This window comes from Nerophis ophidion, linkage group LG18 (assembly GCF_033978795.1).
Source record: "Nerophis ophidion isolate RoL-2023_Sa linkage group LG18, RoL_Noph_v1.0, whole genome shotgun sequence".
Taxonomy (NCBI): Eukaryota; Metazoa; Chordata; class Actinopteri; order Syngnathiformes; family Syngnathidae; genus Nerophis; species Nerophis ophidion.
The window spans coordinates 12,411,616-12,431,187 of record NC_084628.1 but is presented as its reverse complement, the minus strand read 5'-3'; the positions used below and the strand labels follow the sequence as shown (position 1 = coordinate 12,431,187).

General features: G+C 40.0%; 1 long non-coding RNA gene across 1 annotated transcript in view; it reads left to right on the top strand.

Annotated features, from left to right (window-relative positions):
- LOC133537594 (uncharacterized) overlaps positions 1–19,572 on the top strand; it is a 247,693-nt gene that overhangs the window by 64,038 nt on the left and 164,083 nt on the right. The window lies entirely within an intron of this gene.

Genomic DNA, 19,572 nt, shown 5'->3' with positions numbered 1-19,572 from the left:
AGGTCATCGGGCATGACTTGCGAAAACATTGCGACATCTTGGCAGAAGCCTCTGCATAAAATAAAACAGTGTACAAGTATTGACAATTTGCACTACTCCTGAACTCCTGTGCAAAACAAGCCGGAAAATGAGTCAAAACATTTACACCTACCATAGTTGCGCGATATATGCAATAGGCAATATTAGACTTAGACTTCCTTTATGTCATTCAAATTTGAACTTTACAGTACAGATAAGAACAACATTTTGTTGCGTTAGCTTGTTGTAGTGCAGGATAAAAGAGCAATAAGGTGCATATATAAATATAAAGATTAATTTACAGATAAATATATTGCACTTTTGCATATGCATCCACGTTTATGGGTGTATGTTATATTTTTAGGGGTGAGAATTTAGGGAAGTATTTTGATGCGTTCAGGAGTCTGATGGCCTGAGGATTGAAGCTGTTACAGAACCTATAGGTTCTGCTACGGAGGCTGCGGACACTCCTTCCAGAGTCCATTAGTGAAAATAGTCCTTGGTGGAGCTGGGAGGAGTCTCTACAGATTTTCTGAGCCCTGGTCAGGCAGCGGCTTTTTCGTCCTCACCACTGTCTGGAGGGACTTCCAGTCTGAGGCACTGCAGTACCCAGTCCAGAGAGAGAGACTCAGTTGTTCAGTAGGTTCTCTATAGTGCCTCCGTAGAATGGGGGCAGGGAGCTGTGCTCTTTTCATCCGACGCAAAAAGTGCATGCGCTGCTGAGCTCTTTTTACAAGCGGGACCAGGTCATATTGTCAGTTATCTGCAAACTTGCGAACGATCTCCACTGCTGTGCCATTGATGAAGAGTGGAGTGTGGCTGGACTGGTGCCTCCTGAAATCAACGACCTCCTTGGTCTTGTTGACGTTCAGGACCAGGTCGTTGGTTCTGCACCAGTCAACCAGATGTTTCACCTCCTCCCTGTAGTCCATGTTATTGTTATACATTTCTTTTAAAGGATGGCCTACAAAAGAGCTTTTAATACTATCGTTATATCGTGATAATGCATGTCATCGAACATTTAAGATGTGTCCCGCACATTTGACATTGTAGGCGAATGACCGTATCCTTGCAAGCGGCTAATGTCCCTCCACAGTGCAAAAAACGTTTGTGGGTCAGCAATATTGGTCTGCATGGCGGCAAATACGTCTTTTCTTACAAGTATCATCAATGGAGGGCGAGGAATAGCTTATAATGCTACACTACACACTGTACAGGATACAATAAGCCATGCTAAGGGCTAACCGCTAAGCTTGAGCTCTTGAATGTAAACAAAGGTGGGTGGATCGACAGTAATGATACGATTGTCCAAAAAATCTTTAGCCGTTTCTGTTATTGTGTTCAAATTCAGGAAATTAATCCCTGGACTTGTCGGGGAAAAAAAGAACAGAGGATTTAAATCAGACCCAATAGTTGGAAATATTGAAATGTTTATTTGATATTGTTACACCACCATCCTTTGTTTTTGTCTGATTATAATTGTGATCGAATATTGATCGTGACTGATCTTGAGAATTTTAAGTACTATATGACAAACACTGACCCTGCAACTCCCGTCAATAAATCAAAGTTTATTCATAAAGCCCTTTATCACAAGTGTCTCAAAGGGCTGCACAAGCCACAACGACATCCTCAGCTCAGATCCCACATCAGGGCAAGAAAAAACTCAACCCAATGGGATACAATGAGAAACCTTGAGGGGACCGCAGATGTGGGGACCCCCCCGCCTGGGCAACCGGTGCAACCTACTCAGTGGCCTAGTGGTTAGAGTGTCCGCCCTGAGAGGTAGGTTGTGAGTTCAAACCCCGGCCGAGTCATACCAAAGACTAAAAAAAAAGGAACCCATTACTTCCCTGCTTGGTACTCAGCATCAAGGGTTGGAATTGCGGGTTAAATTACCAGAAATTATTCCCAGGCGCGGCCACTGCTGCTGCCCAATGCTCCCCTCACCTCCCAGGGGGTGAACAAGGGGATGGGTCAAATGCAGAGGACACATTTCACCACACCTAGTGTGTGTGTGTGTGTGTGTGACAATTGTTGGTAATTTATCTTTAACAATGGTTGTCGAGTGGATTTAGTTAACAGTGTTAGAGTCCAGTCCATAGTGGGGCCAAGAGTACAGACAAGTCAGCAGCGCAGACACATCCCCAACTGATGCACAGATGAGTGGCCTACCACGGGTCCTGACTTTGGACAGCTAGCGCTCATCTGTGGTCACCTAATAACCTCACCACGAAAGAGAGGAAGCAGAGCAAAAAAGAGACGGCAGATCAACTGTTCTAAAAGGGGGGTCTATTTAAAGGCTAGAGTATACAAATGAGTTTTAAGATGGGAATTAAATGCTTCTACTGTGGTAGCATCTCTAACTGTTACCGGGAGGACATTCCAGAGTACTGGAGCCCGTATAAAAAAAGACTCTGTAGCCCTCAGACTGTTTTTGGGCTCTGGCAATCACTAATAAGCCGTAGTTCTTTGAACGCAGATTTCTTGCCGGGACATATGGTACAATACAATCAGTAAGATAGGATGGAGATAGACCATTTAGTATTTTATACGCAAGTAGTAAAACCTTAAAGTTGCATCTTAAGTGCACAGGAAGCCAGTGCAGGTGAACCAGTATACAGTAGGCATAATTTGATCAAACTTTCTTGTTCTTGTTCGGTAGAGCCCGCATAAGGGCAAGGAAAAACTCACCCCAGTGGGATGTCAGTGACAGTGACAATGGTAACTATGAGAAACTTTGGAGGGGACCGAAAGCAATGGATGTCGAACGGGTCTAACATGATATTGTAAAAGTCCAATCCATAGTAGATCTAACATAATCGTGAGAGTCCCGTCCAAAGTGGAGCCAGCAGGAATCCATCCCAAGCAGAGGCGGATCAGTGGCGCAGAGATGTCCCCAGCCAATACACAGGCGAGCGGTCCATCCTGGGTCCAGACTTTGGACGAGCGGTCCATCCTGGGTCCAGACTTTGGACGAGCGGTCCATCCTGGGTCCCGACTGTGGTCAGCCAGTACTTCATCCATGGTCACATGACCGGACCCCTCCACAAGGGAGAGGGGGACAGAGGAGAACAAGAAAAGAAACGGCAGATCAACTAGTCTAAAAAGGGGTCTATTTAAAGCAAGGGTCTCAAACACGCGGTCCAATTGCGGCCTGCGAGACGCTATTTTGCGGCCCGCACCTTAATAAGAATATTTAATGTTGGTGCGGCCCGCACCTTAATAAAAATATTTAATGTTGGTGCGGCCCGCGAGTTTCATGTGAATGGCGCTTTACAGCATCATACTTCCGGGAGACTCCCAATTTTTAGTGCTCCTCCAGGTGTAATCATTCTCCCAAAATTCAACCTAACAACAAAAATTAAGGGGGCACCGTGGAGGCACTGCCTTTAGTGTCAACTATAATTTGTACAAACAGCGTGTCAGCCCAGGCGCATGTTGTATTTGGCTTCTGTAGACGCAGTAAGCGACTGCAAGACATAGTTGAGCAACAGCTACACAGGTCACACTGAGGGTGGCCATATAAACACGTTTAACACTGTTAAAAATATGTGCCACACTGTGAACCCACACCAAACAAGAATGACAAACACATCCGCACCGTAACACAACATACACACAACAGAAGAAATACCCAGAATCCCATGCAGCCCTAACTCATTTGGGTCGCGAGAGTTGACAAGTATATTGCTTGGGCGGGAAAGCCATTCAAAGAAGGTGAATTCATTAAAAAGTGCATGTTAGAATTTTTTAAGAAATCTTTTCTCGCGGCCCAGCCTCACCCAGTTTCTGCATCCAGTGGCCCCCCAGGTAAATTGACTTTGAGACCCCTGATTTAAAGGCTAGAGTATACGAATGAGTTTTAAGATGTGACTTAAATGCTTCTACTGAGGTAGCATCTCAAACTGTTGCCAGGAGATAACAGTTTGTATTCAGAGTATTCATACAAGAGAAGGTAACCACAAGTCGATTGATAAGTTTTGAGAAAATAAATGAGGCAGTATATTACCGAATACATCAGCAGCCAACTCAGTAACCTGTTTTGAAATGGCTATATTATCATTTCCGTGATATAGCTTTAGGCCGTCTGTCTTACAAAGTTTGTCACCACACCCCATACTAAGTGTCTGACCTTTTTATTATTTTCAAATGGTTTCCTTTGACCTCCTGAACCCGTTCAACTCCAGGAGGTGGATATGCGAGCCGAGCACGCGAGTGAACTCTGAGTTCCGAGCATGTAATTTTCACTCCGCTCGAGTTGCGGCCGCAGATGACAGACGAGGTAAAAAGTCTGCGCCGCCAAGTGAATGTGAGACGTTCGCGGCCCTGTCGGTATCCCCGCTCGGCCGAGGTGATACTCCCTCTCTTTCTCGGTTTCGATGCCGTTCCGCTCGATCGGGTAGTCTGGGGACATTCCTAGAATGAACCCGACACACTTTAAACATACACACTTTGCACACGCCCCTGTCACATGCTTAATTTCACCCTCGCAGGGACGGCAGCAGCATCTCGTAATGTGTTTCTCTTCTTGACATGTTAATCTGCGGAATGTGCATGAAAAGATGGCGGAGGGCCTCCGTGAGGCTTAGTTGCTTTGCTTTTCACCACCTCTGGATCATTGTTGTGTGTGTGTGTGTGTGTGTGTGTGTGTGTGTGTGTGTGTGTGTGTGTGTGTGTGTGTGTGTGTGTGTGTGTGTGTGTGTGTGTGTGTGTGCGTGTGTGTGTGTGTGTGTGTGTGTGTGTGTGTGTGAGACAGGCATGGATTAATGACCTTACATACATCCAGCATGGTTGCAACCTCAGAGAAAAAGTGGATTTTTAATTATAAAAACGGGACTAACGGAAATATAAATTAATCTGTTCTAGAGTCAAACTGTGGCCATTAAACCTTCATTAACTGCACCCTGGATTCTTTGAGTCAAATTTTAAAGGCCTACTGAAATTAGATTTTCTTATTTAAACGGGGATAGCAGGTCCATTCAATGTGTCATACTTGTTTATTTTGCGATATTGCCATATTTTTGCTGAAAGGATTTAGTAGAGAACATCTACGATAAAGTTCGCAACTTTTGGTCGCTAACAGAAAAGTTCGCCTTTACCGGAAGTCGCAGACGATGACGTCACCCGTTGAAGGCTCCTCACATCCTCACATTGTTTTTAATGGGAGCCTCCAACAAAAAGAGCTATTCGGACCGAGAAAATGACAATTTCCCCATTAATTCGAACGAGGATGAAAGATTTGTGTTTGAGGATATTGATAGCAACGGACTAGAAAAAAAAAAAAAAAAAGTTAAAAAAAACATGCGATTGCATTGGGACGGATTCAGATGTTTTTAGACACATTTACTAGGATAATTCTGGGAAATCCCTTATCTTTTTATTGTGTTGCTAGTGTTTTAGTGAGTTTAATAGTACCTGATAGTCGGAGGTGTGTATCCACGGGTGTCTTGACGCCAGTGTCTCAGGGAAGTCGACGGCAGCTTTATGGACGGTGCAAGCTCAGCTGATCTCCGGGAAGAAATGTCTTTTTACCACAATTTTCTCACCGAAACCTGCTATTTGACATTCGGTCGGGATCCATGTTCGCTTGACCACTCTGATCCATAGTAAAGTTTCACCTCCGGGAATTTTAAACAAGGAATCACCGTGTGTTTGTGTGGCTAAAGGCTAAAGTTTCCCAACTCCATCTTTCTACTTTGACTTCTCCAATATTAATTGAACAAATTGCAAAAGATTCAGCAACACAGATCTCCAAAATACTGTGTAATTATGCGGTTAAAGCAGACGACTTTTAGCTGTGTGTGTGTGCAGCGTTCATATTTCGTAACAGTCCGTGACGTCACGCTTACACGTCAGCATTACGCGACATATTCAAAAAGAAACTCCGTATTGGCATGTGTTGCAATGTTAATATTTTATCATTGATATATAAACTATCAGACTGCGTGGTCGGTAGTAGTGGGTTTCAGTAAGCCTTTAACGCTCCTGTCATGCAAGTGTAAAAAGTGTAGAAACTCATTGAATTTTTTTGTTTTTTGGCATCACAGGTACCCTTTTATGGTGGCATCATGTGAAAATAATTGTTGAGTGAGTCCTTTAAAACAGTGAGCCATTTTGACCTTTTTTTGAACCAACCTACAGTATATGTATATATGCTAAAACCTGTCATCTTTATGTGAAGTAGAAAAAAGACCATTAATATTATTCGCTTATTGACATGCCTTTTTCCACTTTAAAAAAAAAATCTTTTCAGTTGTTGAATTTTAATGTTTAATTTTTAAGAATATGGTGCATGGTTGTACATCCCCTGTTTTTAATGCTTAAAATATGATTGATACTATTACATTCTTGCATATGAAATTGATCATTTAAACCCAATTGATTTTCTTCAAAACCATCTAAACTAACCAATTATATATTTTTTATAAATATTTTTTATTATATAAAAAATTAAAGATAAAATTGTTGTATTGAATATTAATATAATTAAGTTGTATTATATATGTGTGTGTGTGTGTATGTATATATATATACATATATATATATATATATATATATATATATCCATCCATCCATCCATACACTTTCTACCGCTTATTCCCTTTGGGGTCGCGGGGTGCGCTGGTGCCTATTTCGGCTACAATCGGGCGAAAGGCAGTGTACACCCTGGACAAGTCGCCACCAAATCGCATGGCCATATGAAATTGATCATTTTTATCCCATTTTATTTTCATCAAAACCATCTAAGCTAACCAATTATATATTTTTTATGAATATAATTTACTATATAAAAAATTAAAAACAAAATTGTTATATTGAATATTATTATGTATATATATATATATATACTGTGTGTGTGTATATATATATATACATATGTATATATATATGTATATATATATATATATATATATATATATGTATATATATATATATATATGTATATATATATATATATATATGTATATATATATATATATATGTATATATATATATATATATGTATATATATATATGTATATATATATATATATATATGTATATATATATATATATATATGTATATATATATATGTATATGTATATATATATATATATATATGTATATATATATATGTATATATATATATATATATATCCATCCATTTCTACCCCTTGTCCCTTTTGGGGTTGTGGGGGGTCGCTGGAGCCTATCTCAGCTGCATCATTCGGGCGGTAGAAGTGGTAGACCCTGGACAAGTCGCCACCTTATCACAGGGCCAACACAGATAAACAGATAACATTCACACTCACATTCACACACTAGGGCCAATTTAGTGTTGCTAATCAACTTATCCCCAGGTGCATGTCTTTGGAGGTGGGAGGAAGCCGGAGTACCCGGAGGGAACCCACGCAGTCACGGGGAGAACATGCAAACTCCACACAGAAAGATCCCGAGCCTGGGATTGAACTCAGGACGACTCATTTTTTAATTTGACAAATCATCCATCCATCTTCTTCCGCTTACCAGAGGTCGGGTTGCGGGGGCAGCAGCCCAAGCAGGGAACCCCAGACTTTCCTCTCCCCAGCCACTTTGTCCAGCTCTTCCAGGGCCAGCTGGGAGACATAGTCTACCCAACGTGTCCTGGGTGTTCCCCGTGGCCTCCTACCGGTCGTACAAGCCCTAAACACCCCCCTAGGGAGGCGTATTCATAAAATTTACTTAACTTAAAAAATCTGGGTATTATCTTCGACCCAACTCTCTCCTTTGAGTCACACATTAAAAGCGTTACTAAAACGGCCTTCTTTTATCTCCGTAATATCGCTAAAATTCGCTCCATTCTGTCCACTAAAGACGCTGAGATCATTATCCATGCGTTTGTTACGTCTCGTCTCGATTACTGTAACGTATTATTTTCGGGTCTCCCCATGTTTAGCATTAAAAGATTACAGTTGGTACAAAATGCGGCTGCTAGACTTTTGACAAGAACAAGAAAGTTTGATCACATTACGCCTGTACTGGCTCACCTGCACTGGCTTCCTGTGCACTTAAGATGTGACTTTAAGGTTTTACTACTTACGTATAAAATACTACACGGTCTAGCTCCAGCCTATCTTGCCGATTGTATTGTACCATATGTCCCGGCAAGAAATCTGCGTTCAAAAGACTCCGGCTTATTAGTGATTCCTAGATCCCAAAAAAAGTCTGCGGGCTATAGAGCGTTTTCCGTTCGGGCTCCAAAACTCTGGAATGCCCTCCCGGTAACAGTTCGAGATGCTACCTCAGTAGAAGCATTTAAGTCTCACCTTAAAACTCATTTGTATACTCTAGCCTTTAAATAGACCTCCTTTTTTGACCAGTTGATCTGCCGCTTCTTTTCTTTCTCCTACCCCCCCCCCCCCCTCCCTTGTGGAGGGGGTCCGGTCCGATGACCATGGATGAAGTACTGGCTGTCCAGAGTCGAGACCCAGGATGGACCGCTCGTCGGGACCCAGGATGGACCGCTCGCCTGTATCGGTTGGGGACATCTCTACGCTGCTGATCCGCCTCCGCTTGAGATGGTCTCCTGTGGACGGGACTCTCGCTGCTGTCTTGGATCCACTTGAACGGAACTCTCGCGGCTGGGTTGGAGCCACTATGGATTGAACTTTCACAGTATCATGTTAGACCCGCTCGACATCCATTGCTTTCGGTCCCCTAGAGGGGGGGGGGGGGGGGGGGGTTGCCCACATCTGAGGTCCTCTCCAAGGTTTCTCATAGTCAGCATTGTCACTGGCGTCCCACTGGATGTGAATTCTCCCTGCCCACTGGGTGTGAGTTTTCCTTGCCCTTTTGTGGGCTCTTCCGAGGATGTTGTAGTCGTAATGATTTGTGCAGTCCTTTGAGACATTTGTGATTTGGGGCTATATAAATAAACATTGATTGATTGATTGATGAACTTTCGTTGCTTTATATGCTTTTTATGAAAATGCAATCGTATCAAAATATCAATTCGATATGCAAGAATGTAGTAGTATGAAACATATGTTGATTTTCTACTAAATTCTGTGAGCGTATTTGTTACCTCTGCTGTCCTGCAGTTGCACTGGAAATTATTCAACCCATCTGGTTGCTGACCTGAGATCGGCTCCACTCGCCAAGGAAGTTAAGTCTCCAATTTCAAAGAGAAGCGTGATTCCACTCGCCGTATAAATATCCTCACAAATCACTGGTACTATTTTTAAGCGGGATGAGACATAGATTTTATCGGGGCTGACGTGCAGCCTAAATATCATCCCTCGTGAACTTCATGTAATGATTTCTGCACTTTTTAGCTGCTCCACAAGTCCTTTTTGGTGTGTGTGTAAGTGTACGCGTCTCCTAACTTGCAGGCTGAATCGTGTCAGCGCGGCTGCTGCCAATATCACTCCGCACTCCACGGCTTTGTTGCCGTGCCGCGGACCGGCCTAATGGGCCCGGCGTTACTTCATCACACTTTTAAGTGTCGCGCCATTAAAGGGCGGCAGAGGCACTAATAAAGCCATTCAGACGAGAGCGGGCCCCCTTGAGGTTTCACGACACGGCTTGCGAGTCGTTGACAAGATTGTCGGAAAGGCGCAGGTGTATCCTTCCACGCCAGCGTTTCACTCTTGCGTTCGCTGCAGATTTGTCCATACGTGTCTAAACATGTGTGGTTAATTCACTTTTACAGATTGTGGATTAAGTTGTTTATGTCATTGGGAGACATGAGTACATTTGGGACTTCTTTGCTCAAAGGTTCCTAAAAAAACAAACAACAAGACTTGCTGTTAGAGAGAAGCTTCAGTACTTAGTCGTAGTTAAAAGTTTACATATACTTGTAAAGAACATAATGTCATATCTGTCTTGAGTTTCCAATAATTTTAAGTCGTAGTTAAAAGTTTACATACACTTGTAAAGAACATAATGTCATATCTGTCTTGAGTTTCCAATAATTTCGACAACTCTTATTTTGTCTCGATAGAGTGATTGGAGCACATACTTGTTGATCACAAAACACATTCATGAAGTTTGGTTCTTTTATGAATTTATTATTGGTAATACTACAATAATACGACCACCACCATGCTTGACAGTTGGAATGGTGTTCCTGGGATTAAAGGCCTCACCTTTTCTCCTCCAAACATATTGCTGGGTATTGTGGCCAAAGAGCTCCATTTTGTTTTCCTCTGACATCACATGGGCAAAGATATGAGCCTCTGGAAGAAAGTTCTGCGGTCAGATGAAACAAAAATGGAGATGTTTGGCCACAATACCCAGCAAAATGTTTGGAGGAGAATAGGTGAAGCGTTTAATCTCAGGAACACCATGCCTCCAGTCAAAGCTAAAGTACCAATGATTGTCACACACACACTAGGTGTGGTGAAATTTGTCCTCTGCATTTGACCCCCTCCTCTTCATCACCCCCTGGGAGGTGAGGGGAGCAGTGGGCAGCAGCGATGCCGCGCCCAGGAATCATTTATGGTGATTTAACCCCCAATTCCAACCCTTGATGCCAAGCAGGGAGGCAATGGGTCCCATTTTTTTTAGCAGTCTTTGGTATGACTCGGCCGGGATTTGAACTCCCAACCTACCGATCTCGGGGCGGACACTCTAACCCAGGGGTAGGGAACCTGTGGCTCTTTTGATGACAGCATCTGGCTCTCAAATAAATCTTAGCTGACATTGCTTAACACAATAAGTAAGGAATAATTTTGCTGGTAATCACAGTGTTAAAAATAACTTTCAAAATATAAAACATTCTCATGTATTTTAATCCATCCATCCATTTCCCACCGCACCTGTTCAAGAAGTCACATTATTGGCAAGAAGTATTTTATTTATTATTGGTTAGCTTCAGAATGAAAATGTTATTAAAAATAATAGGGGATTTATTGTACTCTAAAAATGTTGTTATCAATTAAAAATGCATGCATTTAGTTGTATTCGGTGTTAAAAAATATTATATGGCTCTCACGGAAATACATTTTAAAATCTTTGGCTTTCATGGCTCTCTCAGCCATGAAACCCCCTGCTCTAACCAATAGGCCACTGAGTAGGTTACTAAGCCACTTTGCTGCCAATGGAAGTGGTGTTTTACAGAAAGCATATGGGACAATGAAATATGAGAACTACCTCCAAGTTCTTCAGGACAAACTAAAATCATAAGCCCGGAGGTTGGGTCTTGGGCACAGTTGGGTGTTCCAACAGGACAATGACCCCAAACACACATCAAAAGAGGTAAACAGGCTAGAATTAAGCTTTAGAATGACTTTTCCAAAGGCTTGACTTAAGCGTGTGGACAATGCTGAAGAAACAAGTCTATGTCAGAAAAGCACCCATTTAGTCAAGAGGAGTGGTCAAAATTTCAACCAGAAGCTTGTGGATGGCTACCAAAAGCGCCTTATTGCAGTGAAACTTGCCCAGGGACATGTAACCAAATATTAACATTGCTGTATGTATACTTTTGACCAAGGAGATTTGGTCACATTTTCAGTAGACCCATAGTAAATTCATAAAAGAACCAAACTTCATGAATATTTTTTGTGACCAAGTATATGCTCCAATCACTCTATCAGAAAAATAAAGAGTTGTAGAAATTATTGGAAACTCAGGACAGCCATGACATTACCGTAATTTCCGGACTATAAGCCACACCAGCTAAATTTAGGGGAAAATACAGATTTCTCCATATATAAGCCGCACCCGACTATAAGCCGCAGGCTTTTTGATGTGTAATTACCTTAGTATATAGGGGTTCTTGCTACCACGGACGGGATTGTCGGGACATAAATGACTGTTTGGCAGAGGTGGGTAGAGTAGCCAGAAATTGTACTCAAGTAAGAGTACTGTTACTTTAGAGATGTATTACTCAAGTAAAAGTAAGGAGTAGTCACCCAAATATTTACTTGAGTAAAAGTAAAAAGTATGTTGTGAAAAAAACTACTCAAGTAGTGAGTAAGTGAGGAGTAACCTGTTCGTTTAATGATTACGGCAACAAATAAAGCACAAAAACATAAAAATAGCAACGTGCAAATTCAGAGCCAGGAATATCTCTTAAGCAACTAAAACAATGTTATATATTAAATAATAATACATTAAAATAAAAAGAAATTAAGGCAAATTGACCACCGTAGGCTCAGTAGGCATTGATTGATTGATTGATTGATTGAAACTTTTATTAGTAGATTGCACAGTACAGTACATATTCCCTACAATTGACCACTTAATGGTAACACCCCAATAAGTTTTTCAACGTTTATCAATTACTTAATAAATGACCAAGTCGAGGTGATCTACCTCATATATACATACACACACATATCATATATATATATGTATAGATATATATTTATATTTATTTATTTTGCCGTTTTTGTTCACATGTTAAAGGTGTTTTAATGAATATATATGCATGTTTAACATATAGATTCCTATCTTTCATAAAGACAAGAATATAAGTTGGTGTATTACCTGATTCTGATGACTTGCATTGATTGTAATCAGACAGTATAGTGCTGATAACGTCCACATTTTCAAATGGAGGAGAAAAAAAGTTCCTCCTTCCTGTCTAATACATCATGAAAGTCCTTGTTTTTTGGCATCTTATTTGTCCAGCTTCCATAATCGTTTTTATACACTTTAAAAGAAATACATTGGCGGCAAACTCCGTAGTTTGCTAGTTTGTTTGCTCTGGCTTTCGGAGACTCTTATTTTGTTAGCGCAGGCGCGATGGAGCGGCGCTTTTATTGTGAAGACAGGAACTGTGCGATCAGTGTTTAGGCCTTTGACGGGAAGTACGGTTGAAATAAAAAGTGTCTTTTTTCCTTTACACTTTTGATTGATTGATTGAAACTTTTATTAGTAGATTGCACAGTACAGTACATATTCCGTACAATTGACCACTAAATGGTAACACCCCAATAAGTTTTTCAACATGTCGGGTTCTACGTGTGACGGTCACGTGACCACCTGGCTCTGTTTGATTGGTCCAACGTCACCAGTGACTGCATGTGATTGGTGTAACGCGGGCATGCGTAGTTCCTACTTTGAATGCATGTCTGACAAAATCAAAACAAAAAAAGCGTGCATTAACAGATCGATTAAAAAAAAGTAGCGAGTAGCGACCCGATTGCAGATTAATGGAGCGGAGTAAAAGTAGCGTTTCTTCTCTATAAATATACTCAAGTAAAAGTAAAAGTATGTTGCATAAAAACTACTCTTAGAAGTACAATTTATCCCAAAAGTTACTCAAGTAGATGTAACGGAGTAAATGTAGCGCGTTACTACCCACCTCTGCTGTTTGGGAATGCAAAGCGTCCCATTTATTAACAATAAATCTTTCAATCATTCAATCAAACTTTCACGTCTCTGACCCTTTCTGGTTAACTTTTACGGAGATGTCTTTCGGGAATTTTTCATCAGGCATAGTAATCCGTTTAAAAATCACCATCGGTGGAAGCTTTAGTCCGGATGCTGTGAAATGTGTTCTCTCATGGCCAGTTCTCAGTGTGATGGACGATTCAACTTTTTTGTTAACAGTCCTTGTGCGAGGCAAGTCAAAGGACAGAGGCACTTCATCCACGTTTATTATCTCGTGCGGTCCGATGGAATATTCGTCCATCTTTCTTTGTGTGAATTCGCGGAAGCTTGCTATTTTCTCATTGTGGTCGGGAGGGAGTTGCTGACTCAGAGTCATCCGTGCCCTAACGGACAGTCCTTTTCGTCTCATAAATCTGAGACACCATGATGGTCCACCTCTAAAATCTTCAATATTCATTTCTTAGCACTGTTTGGCTAAGAAACGGAAGTAAATGGGAGGGAAGGTTTTTGTAGGGGGGAAGAAATTTGGCGTGACAGCGCCAGATGTCTGCCTCGGTCTCGCGCATCCTCGGTAGTGCGCGCCCCTAGTTACTGTAAGCCGCACTGTTTTATAAGCCGCAGGGACCAGAACGAGGGAAAAAAGTAGCGGCTTATAGTCCGGAAATTAAGGTATGTTCTTTACAAGTGTTTGCAAACTTTTGACCACGACTGTACATTGCCGCCATCAGCTTGAAGGGTATTTGTATTACATGTACTCTATGCTGTTATGTCTTGCAATGTATTTTGAACACAACCCAAACGTAGTTGCTGTGGGTCTCACTCCGGAATCAATTTCAGTCTTGGCATTTTATTTCTATTATTGTGTCAGGTGTTATTAAATAATCTGCAGCGAACAATGGCATTACAGTTTCCCACAGGACTACAATCAATTTGTGGTGGTGGGCTGTGAGGAAGGGGTGTTTCTGGATGATATCATCGTCTAATTTGCACAATTGACTGACACAAATACCTTTTTTTTTATTACTACAAAAACATATCCAACAATAAATCTTTGCATTAAGAAATAATAACAATACATTCCATCTTTTCACATTTCTTTATACTTTTTTTGCACCTGTTTTGCTGATTTCATTGTATGTGCCACAGGTGGGGATCGGTACCAATTTGGGTACTTTTACAGGTTCTGACCAAAGTCCGTCTGCACCGCCGGGTACCGGTTCACGTCAAATAACACGGGGCCATATGTTGATACCTTTGTTCCACGTGACGTCACATCCGGTTGAGCCCGAGCACCGGCTCAAGCACTAGGCCGGGAAACAAGCACTTTGCGGCCTCAGCCGGACGGCCTCTCGGCAAAGGTACGCTTTTCCATGTCAACAAAGCTCGGAGAAAGCAAGTATGGTATGACTCCATTTTTGAAAATACTTTAGTTCAGTGCTATTGGATTTGCCAAAGACGTGCGAAAACACATTTAAAACGTGTCAAAACTAAACAAGGATGCACGTTAAAGTCAAAAAACTGGTTATTTAAAAAAAAATCAATACTTACAGTGTAAACACTTTGCTGGGCTCAACAAAAGAAAACACTGGCACATTGAACTTAATGGCAACGACTACACTATTATCTAATATCTTCAAATTGTAACTGCTTGCAAAGTCTACTAATACATTCTGATTCTGATTATACAGTAAAAATACTTCTTAATGTGACACAGGAATGTAAGAAAAAGACAACTGGACAGCAAAACTCCCTATTAATTGTTGAATAATGGTTTTTGTTTGTTTTTAACATTCAACAATTGAGTTAATCAACACATTTGAACACCCTAAACTACAGAAAATTGGTACTGATGAGTATTGGTGCTAATTCTTAGGTTCCAGCAATTTGTACCATATTGATTTAAATGTGAAGAGTTCCAAACCTTGGCCACAGGTCCTTTTAAAAAAATTAAGACCTCTGGGCCGCACTTTGGTTCTCTTCTTTTATCTTTTAAGGAGGTGTCCTGTATAGTGATTGCTTTGCCTCTCATACAGCTTGTATTTGGTTACCCTCTAAATACCGTATTTTTCGGACTACAAGACACACATAAAAACCTTTCTTTTTCTCAAAACTCGACAATGCGCATTATTACTCGTGCCTAATTTACAGAATAATTTTGGTTGTGCCTACCGAACTCGAAGCTACTTTATGTTGTACATGGTGAAATGATAAGTGTGCCCAGTAGATGGCAGACACACATAAGAGACACATGTAGTCTGCAATATGATGGCTGTCACACATAAGAGATACGTGTAGACTGCAATTTGACTCTACCAAGGATGTTGTTGTGGTTTGTGCAGCCCTTTGAGACACTTGTGATTTAGGGCTATATAAATAAACATTGATGGATTGATCAATTAAACAAAACCAACATTTTATCGGTTCCTTCGGAAATATAGAACATTACACACGGCGCTCAAAAATCTATAAAAATGTTTTAGTCCGACTTTGGTAAGCTTTGAAGCCGCACCGCTTAATGGATTTTACTGTGCTTCAACATGAGGGTATTATTATGGTGTGTGTATAAATAAGGTAAAACATATTATGCAAAAGCAACTTTTCTTACCTTCTGGTTTCTGCTGATCTGTTTCTTAGGATCAGCATGAGTCCTGAAAATTTGCATGTGTCCACCTTTGTAGTCCATGTAAGACACCTTAGTCGATAAGCTGCTTCTTTTTCTCTGTCTTCTTGGTATGTTACTTTCATTCTCCGCTGTTGCCATTTATAATTTAAAGTAGTGTAAAGTTCCAAGTTATATATGTCAGTAAACTCGGCATGAAAGCGCTAAAACATACCGGTGTAGTGAGTTTTTATTATTCACCCAAGGAACTTTAGTTATTAGAGCGTTCCAGTCGGACGGTTTTTCACAGGACACATTTCCGGCGTTATTATTGCACTAGTGAGCCAGGGATAAGAAGATGCTGCTCCCGCTATTGATTTAAGTAAAGTCTGAATGTCATTAAAACAGTTAGCTCCATCTTTTGACACTTCTTCCACTCTCGTCCTTGCACGCTACACCGCTACAACAAAGATGACGGAGAAAAGACACTGCCGAAGGTGAGACACGTTAAGACCGCCCACAAATACGGCGCATCCTAAGGCAACTGTCAGAAAGCTGCTTGAAGATGATCTGTAAAAAAAAATCTATGCAACATTTTGACAAAAAAACACAATTTTATGATATGCAGACCACAAGTGTTTTTGATTTAGAAAAAAAAATATATATATATGACTCCTTTAATGCGCCCTTTTGTATGAAAATAGACCTGACTAAACCCACTTATCGGCAGTGCGCCGATGCACCATATTTTATGGTCCGGAAAATATGGTACATGGCATAAGAAACACTTTCTCCCTTTACTTCTAATGCGTACCGCTTGGAAATTTGAAGCAGAATTGCGATTATATAATGCCACCTAACAGGTAGCACCAAATCTATTTCATGTAGTCTCTAATATAATCAACAGTACCTATTGTTGGTACTTTTTTTATATGTTAAATGTTGTTTGAAAAAAACAAAAAAAAACAAAAAAAAACATATTTTTGTTATTCAACATTGACACTGAGATGTGCAGTCCAGTTATGTTGTTTTCTTAGACTTCTGTGTGGCATTGTCTCATTTGTATTGTATTTCAGTGTACTATATAGTACTATAGATAGTATATATATATATATATATATATATATATATATATATATATATATATATGTATATATATATATATATATATATATATATATATATATATAGTACTATACTATCCATCCATCCATTTTCTACCGCTGGTGCCTATCTCAGCTACAATCGGGCGGAAGCTACTATGTACTATATACTTTGCATGCAGTTGCAATTCCAAGATTTTAGATGGCAGTAGTGTAGGCCTGGGCAATGTGACCTCAGATTTTATTCTTCCAAAATTTAATTCACGTTTTTTTCAGATTTTGTTTCCTAAAAAACAAAAAAAAACAAAAAAAAACAAAAAAAAACGACGACTTCAAATGACAGCGATAATTCAAAACAAGTTGTTCTTTTATTTGATTATAAAAATAGCAGTTTGAAATGACACTTCATTTTACTCTGAGCAGAATTCTAGTTTTATATTGTTATTTTTAGACCAGATTTAAATTGCACTTTTTATGAAATCATTTTCAAAGAGCTTCCTCTTGGAGGGCAAAACTTCCGTCTTCAACAGATTACTTCTGTTAACAAAAATGTAGCATTTCACATTGCGTGCAAATAAGAAAATGAGGCTTTTAAATTGTGCGTGCACCACATCTCAGCTGTGTGCAGAGTGACTGTTTTAGTGATCAATCTCCACTTGCTTCTTCCTCATCATACATACTTGGTGTAAATGATTCCATCCCTGGAAGCGGATTTTTTGAGCTTTTGATTTATATTTGTTGTCAGTCTTGTTCGCCTCATAAAGACTTGCATTTCCCACACTCGGCTGGATTGATTGATTGATAGAAACTTTTATTAGTAGATTGCACAGTACAGTACATTTTTTGCACAATTGACCACTAAATGGTAACACCTGAATAAGTTTTTCAACTTGTTTAAGTCAGGGTCCACGTAAATCAAATCATGGTTTGTTTCAGATGCAAGCATAGGTGTGTTGTGCTGCTGCCTTTTTTAAACAAACTTAGCAGCGCACAGTCATTTCTTCTACGCCTGTTGCAGCAAAAACCAAACTGACGACTTTTTTTTTTTTTTTTTTTTACTCTAGAACAAAGGTCTCACTCTCGTCCGCGTCAGCTTTAGCCGTATTTTGCTCAAGGTGTCAATCGCCCTGAGAAAATGAGGAGGAGAAGGGGAAGCTACGGAACATCCGAGGGTCAAAAAGTATGCTGAAATTTGAGGAAATAATAAATATTTGTTTTATTTTTGAAATCATCTGCAACAAAAAACTTGAATATATCAATAACTACCTGACAGCTTCTATGTTAGCTACCTCTCTTTGTTTATAATGTATATTTTCTGCTGGATATATTCTCTATTTTATGCTGCCCTTTTTTTTTTTGCTGCAGCTGTTTCATATACTGTAATATTGTACATGGTAATTGTGATTTGTTATATATTGTATATATTACATGAAAATAAAATACTATAATATATCATTAAATATATTATATATTCCAAAGACATGCACCTGGGGATAGGTTGATTGGCAACACTAAATTGGCCCTAGTGTGTGAAAGTGAGTGTTAAATTTTGTCTGTTTATCTGTGTTGGCCCTGCGATGAAGTGACGACTTGTCCAGGGTGAAGCCTGCCTTCCGCCTGATTGTGGCTGAGATAGGGCACCAGCGCCCCCCGCGACCCTGGAGGGAATAAAATGGGTGGATGGATGGAAAAATAGAATCTCAGATTAAACAGTCTAGTACAGTGGTTCTCAAATGGGGGTACTTGAGGTTTGCCAAGGGGTACGTGAGATTTTTCAAAAATATTCTAAAAATAGAAACAATTCATAAATCCTATATAAATATATTTATTGAATAATGCTTCAACAAAATATGAATGTAAGTTCATAAACTGTGAAAAAAATGCAACAATGCAATATTCAGTGTTGACAGCTAGAATTTTTGTGAACATGTTCCATAAATATTGATGTTAAAAATTGCTTTTTTTGTGAATAAATATTTAGAATTAAGTTCATGAATCCAGATGGATCTCTATTACAATCCCCAAAGAGGGCACTTTAAGTCGATGATTACCTCTACGTGTAGAAATCTTTATTCATAATTGAATCACTTGTTTATTTTTCAACAAGTTTGTAGTTATCTTTGTCTTTTTTTCCAAATACTTCAAGAAAAAACACTACAAATGAGCAATATTTTGCACTGTTATACAATGTAATAAATCAGAAACTGATGACATAGTGCTGTATTTTACTTTTTCAACCAAAAATGTTTTGCTCTGATTAGGGGGTACTTGAATTAAAAAAAAAAAGTTCACAGGGGGTACATCACTGAAAAAAGGTTGAGAACCACTGGTCCACTGAGCCAATTCTAATTCACCAGAGAGTATTTAAGATTATTGTTGTCAAATGCTTATCATTTTGTCTTCATCCATCCATCCATTTCCTACCGCTTGTACCTTCCGGTGTCACGGTGGTCCTGGCGCTTATCTCAGCTGCATTCGGGCGGAAGGCAGCGTACACCCTGGACAAGTCGCAGATTTGGAACAAATAAAAGTACCAAATTTGGCGTATG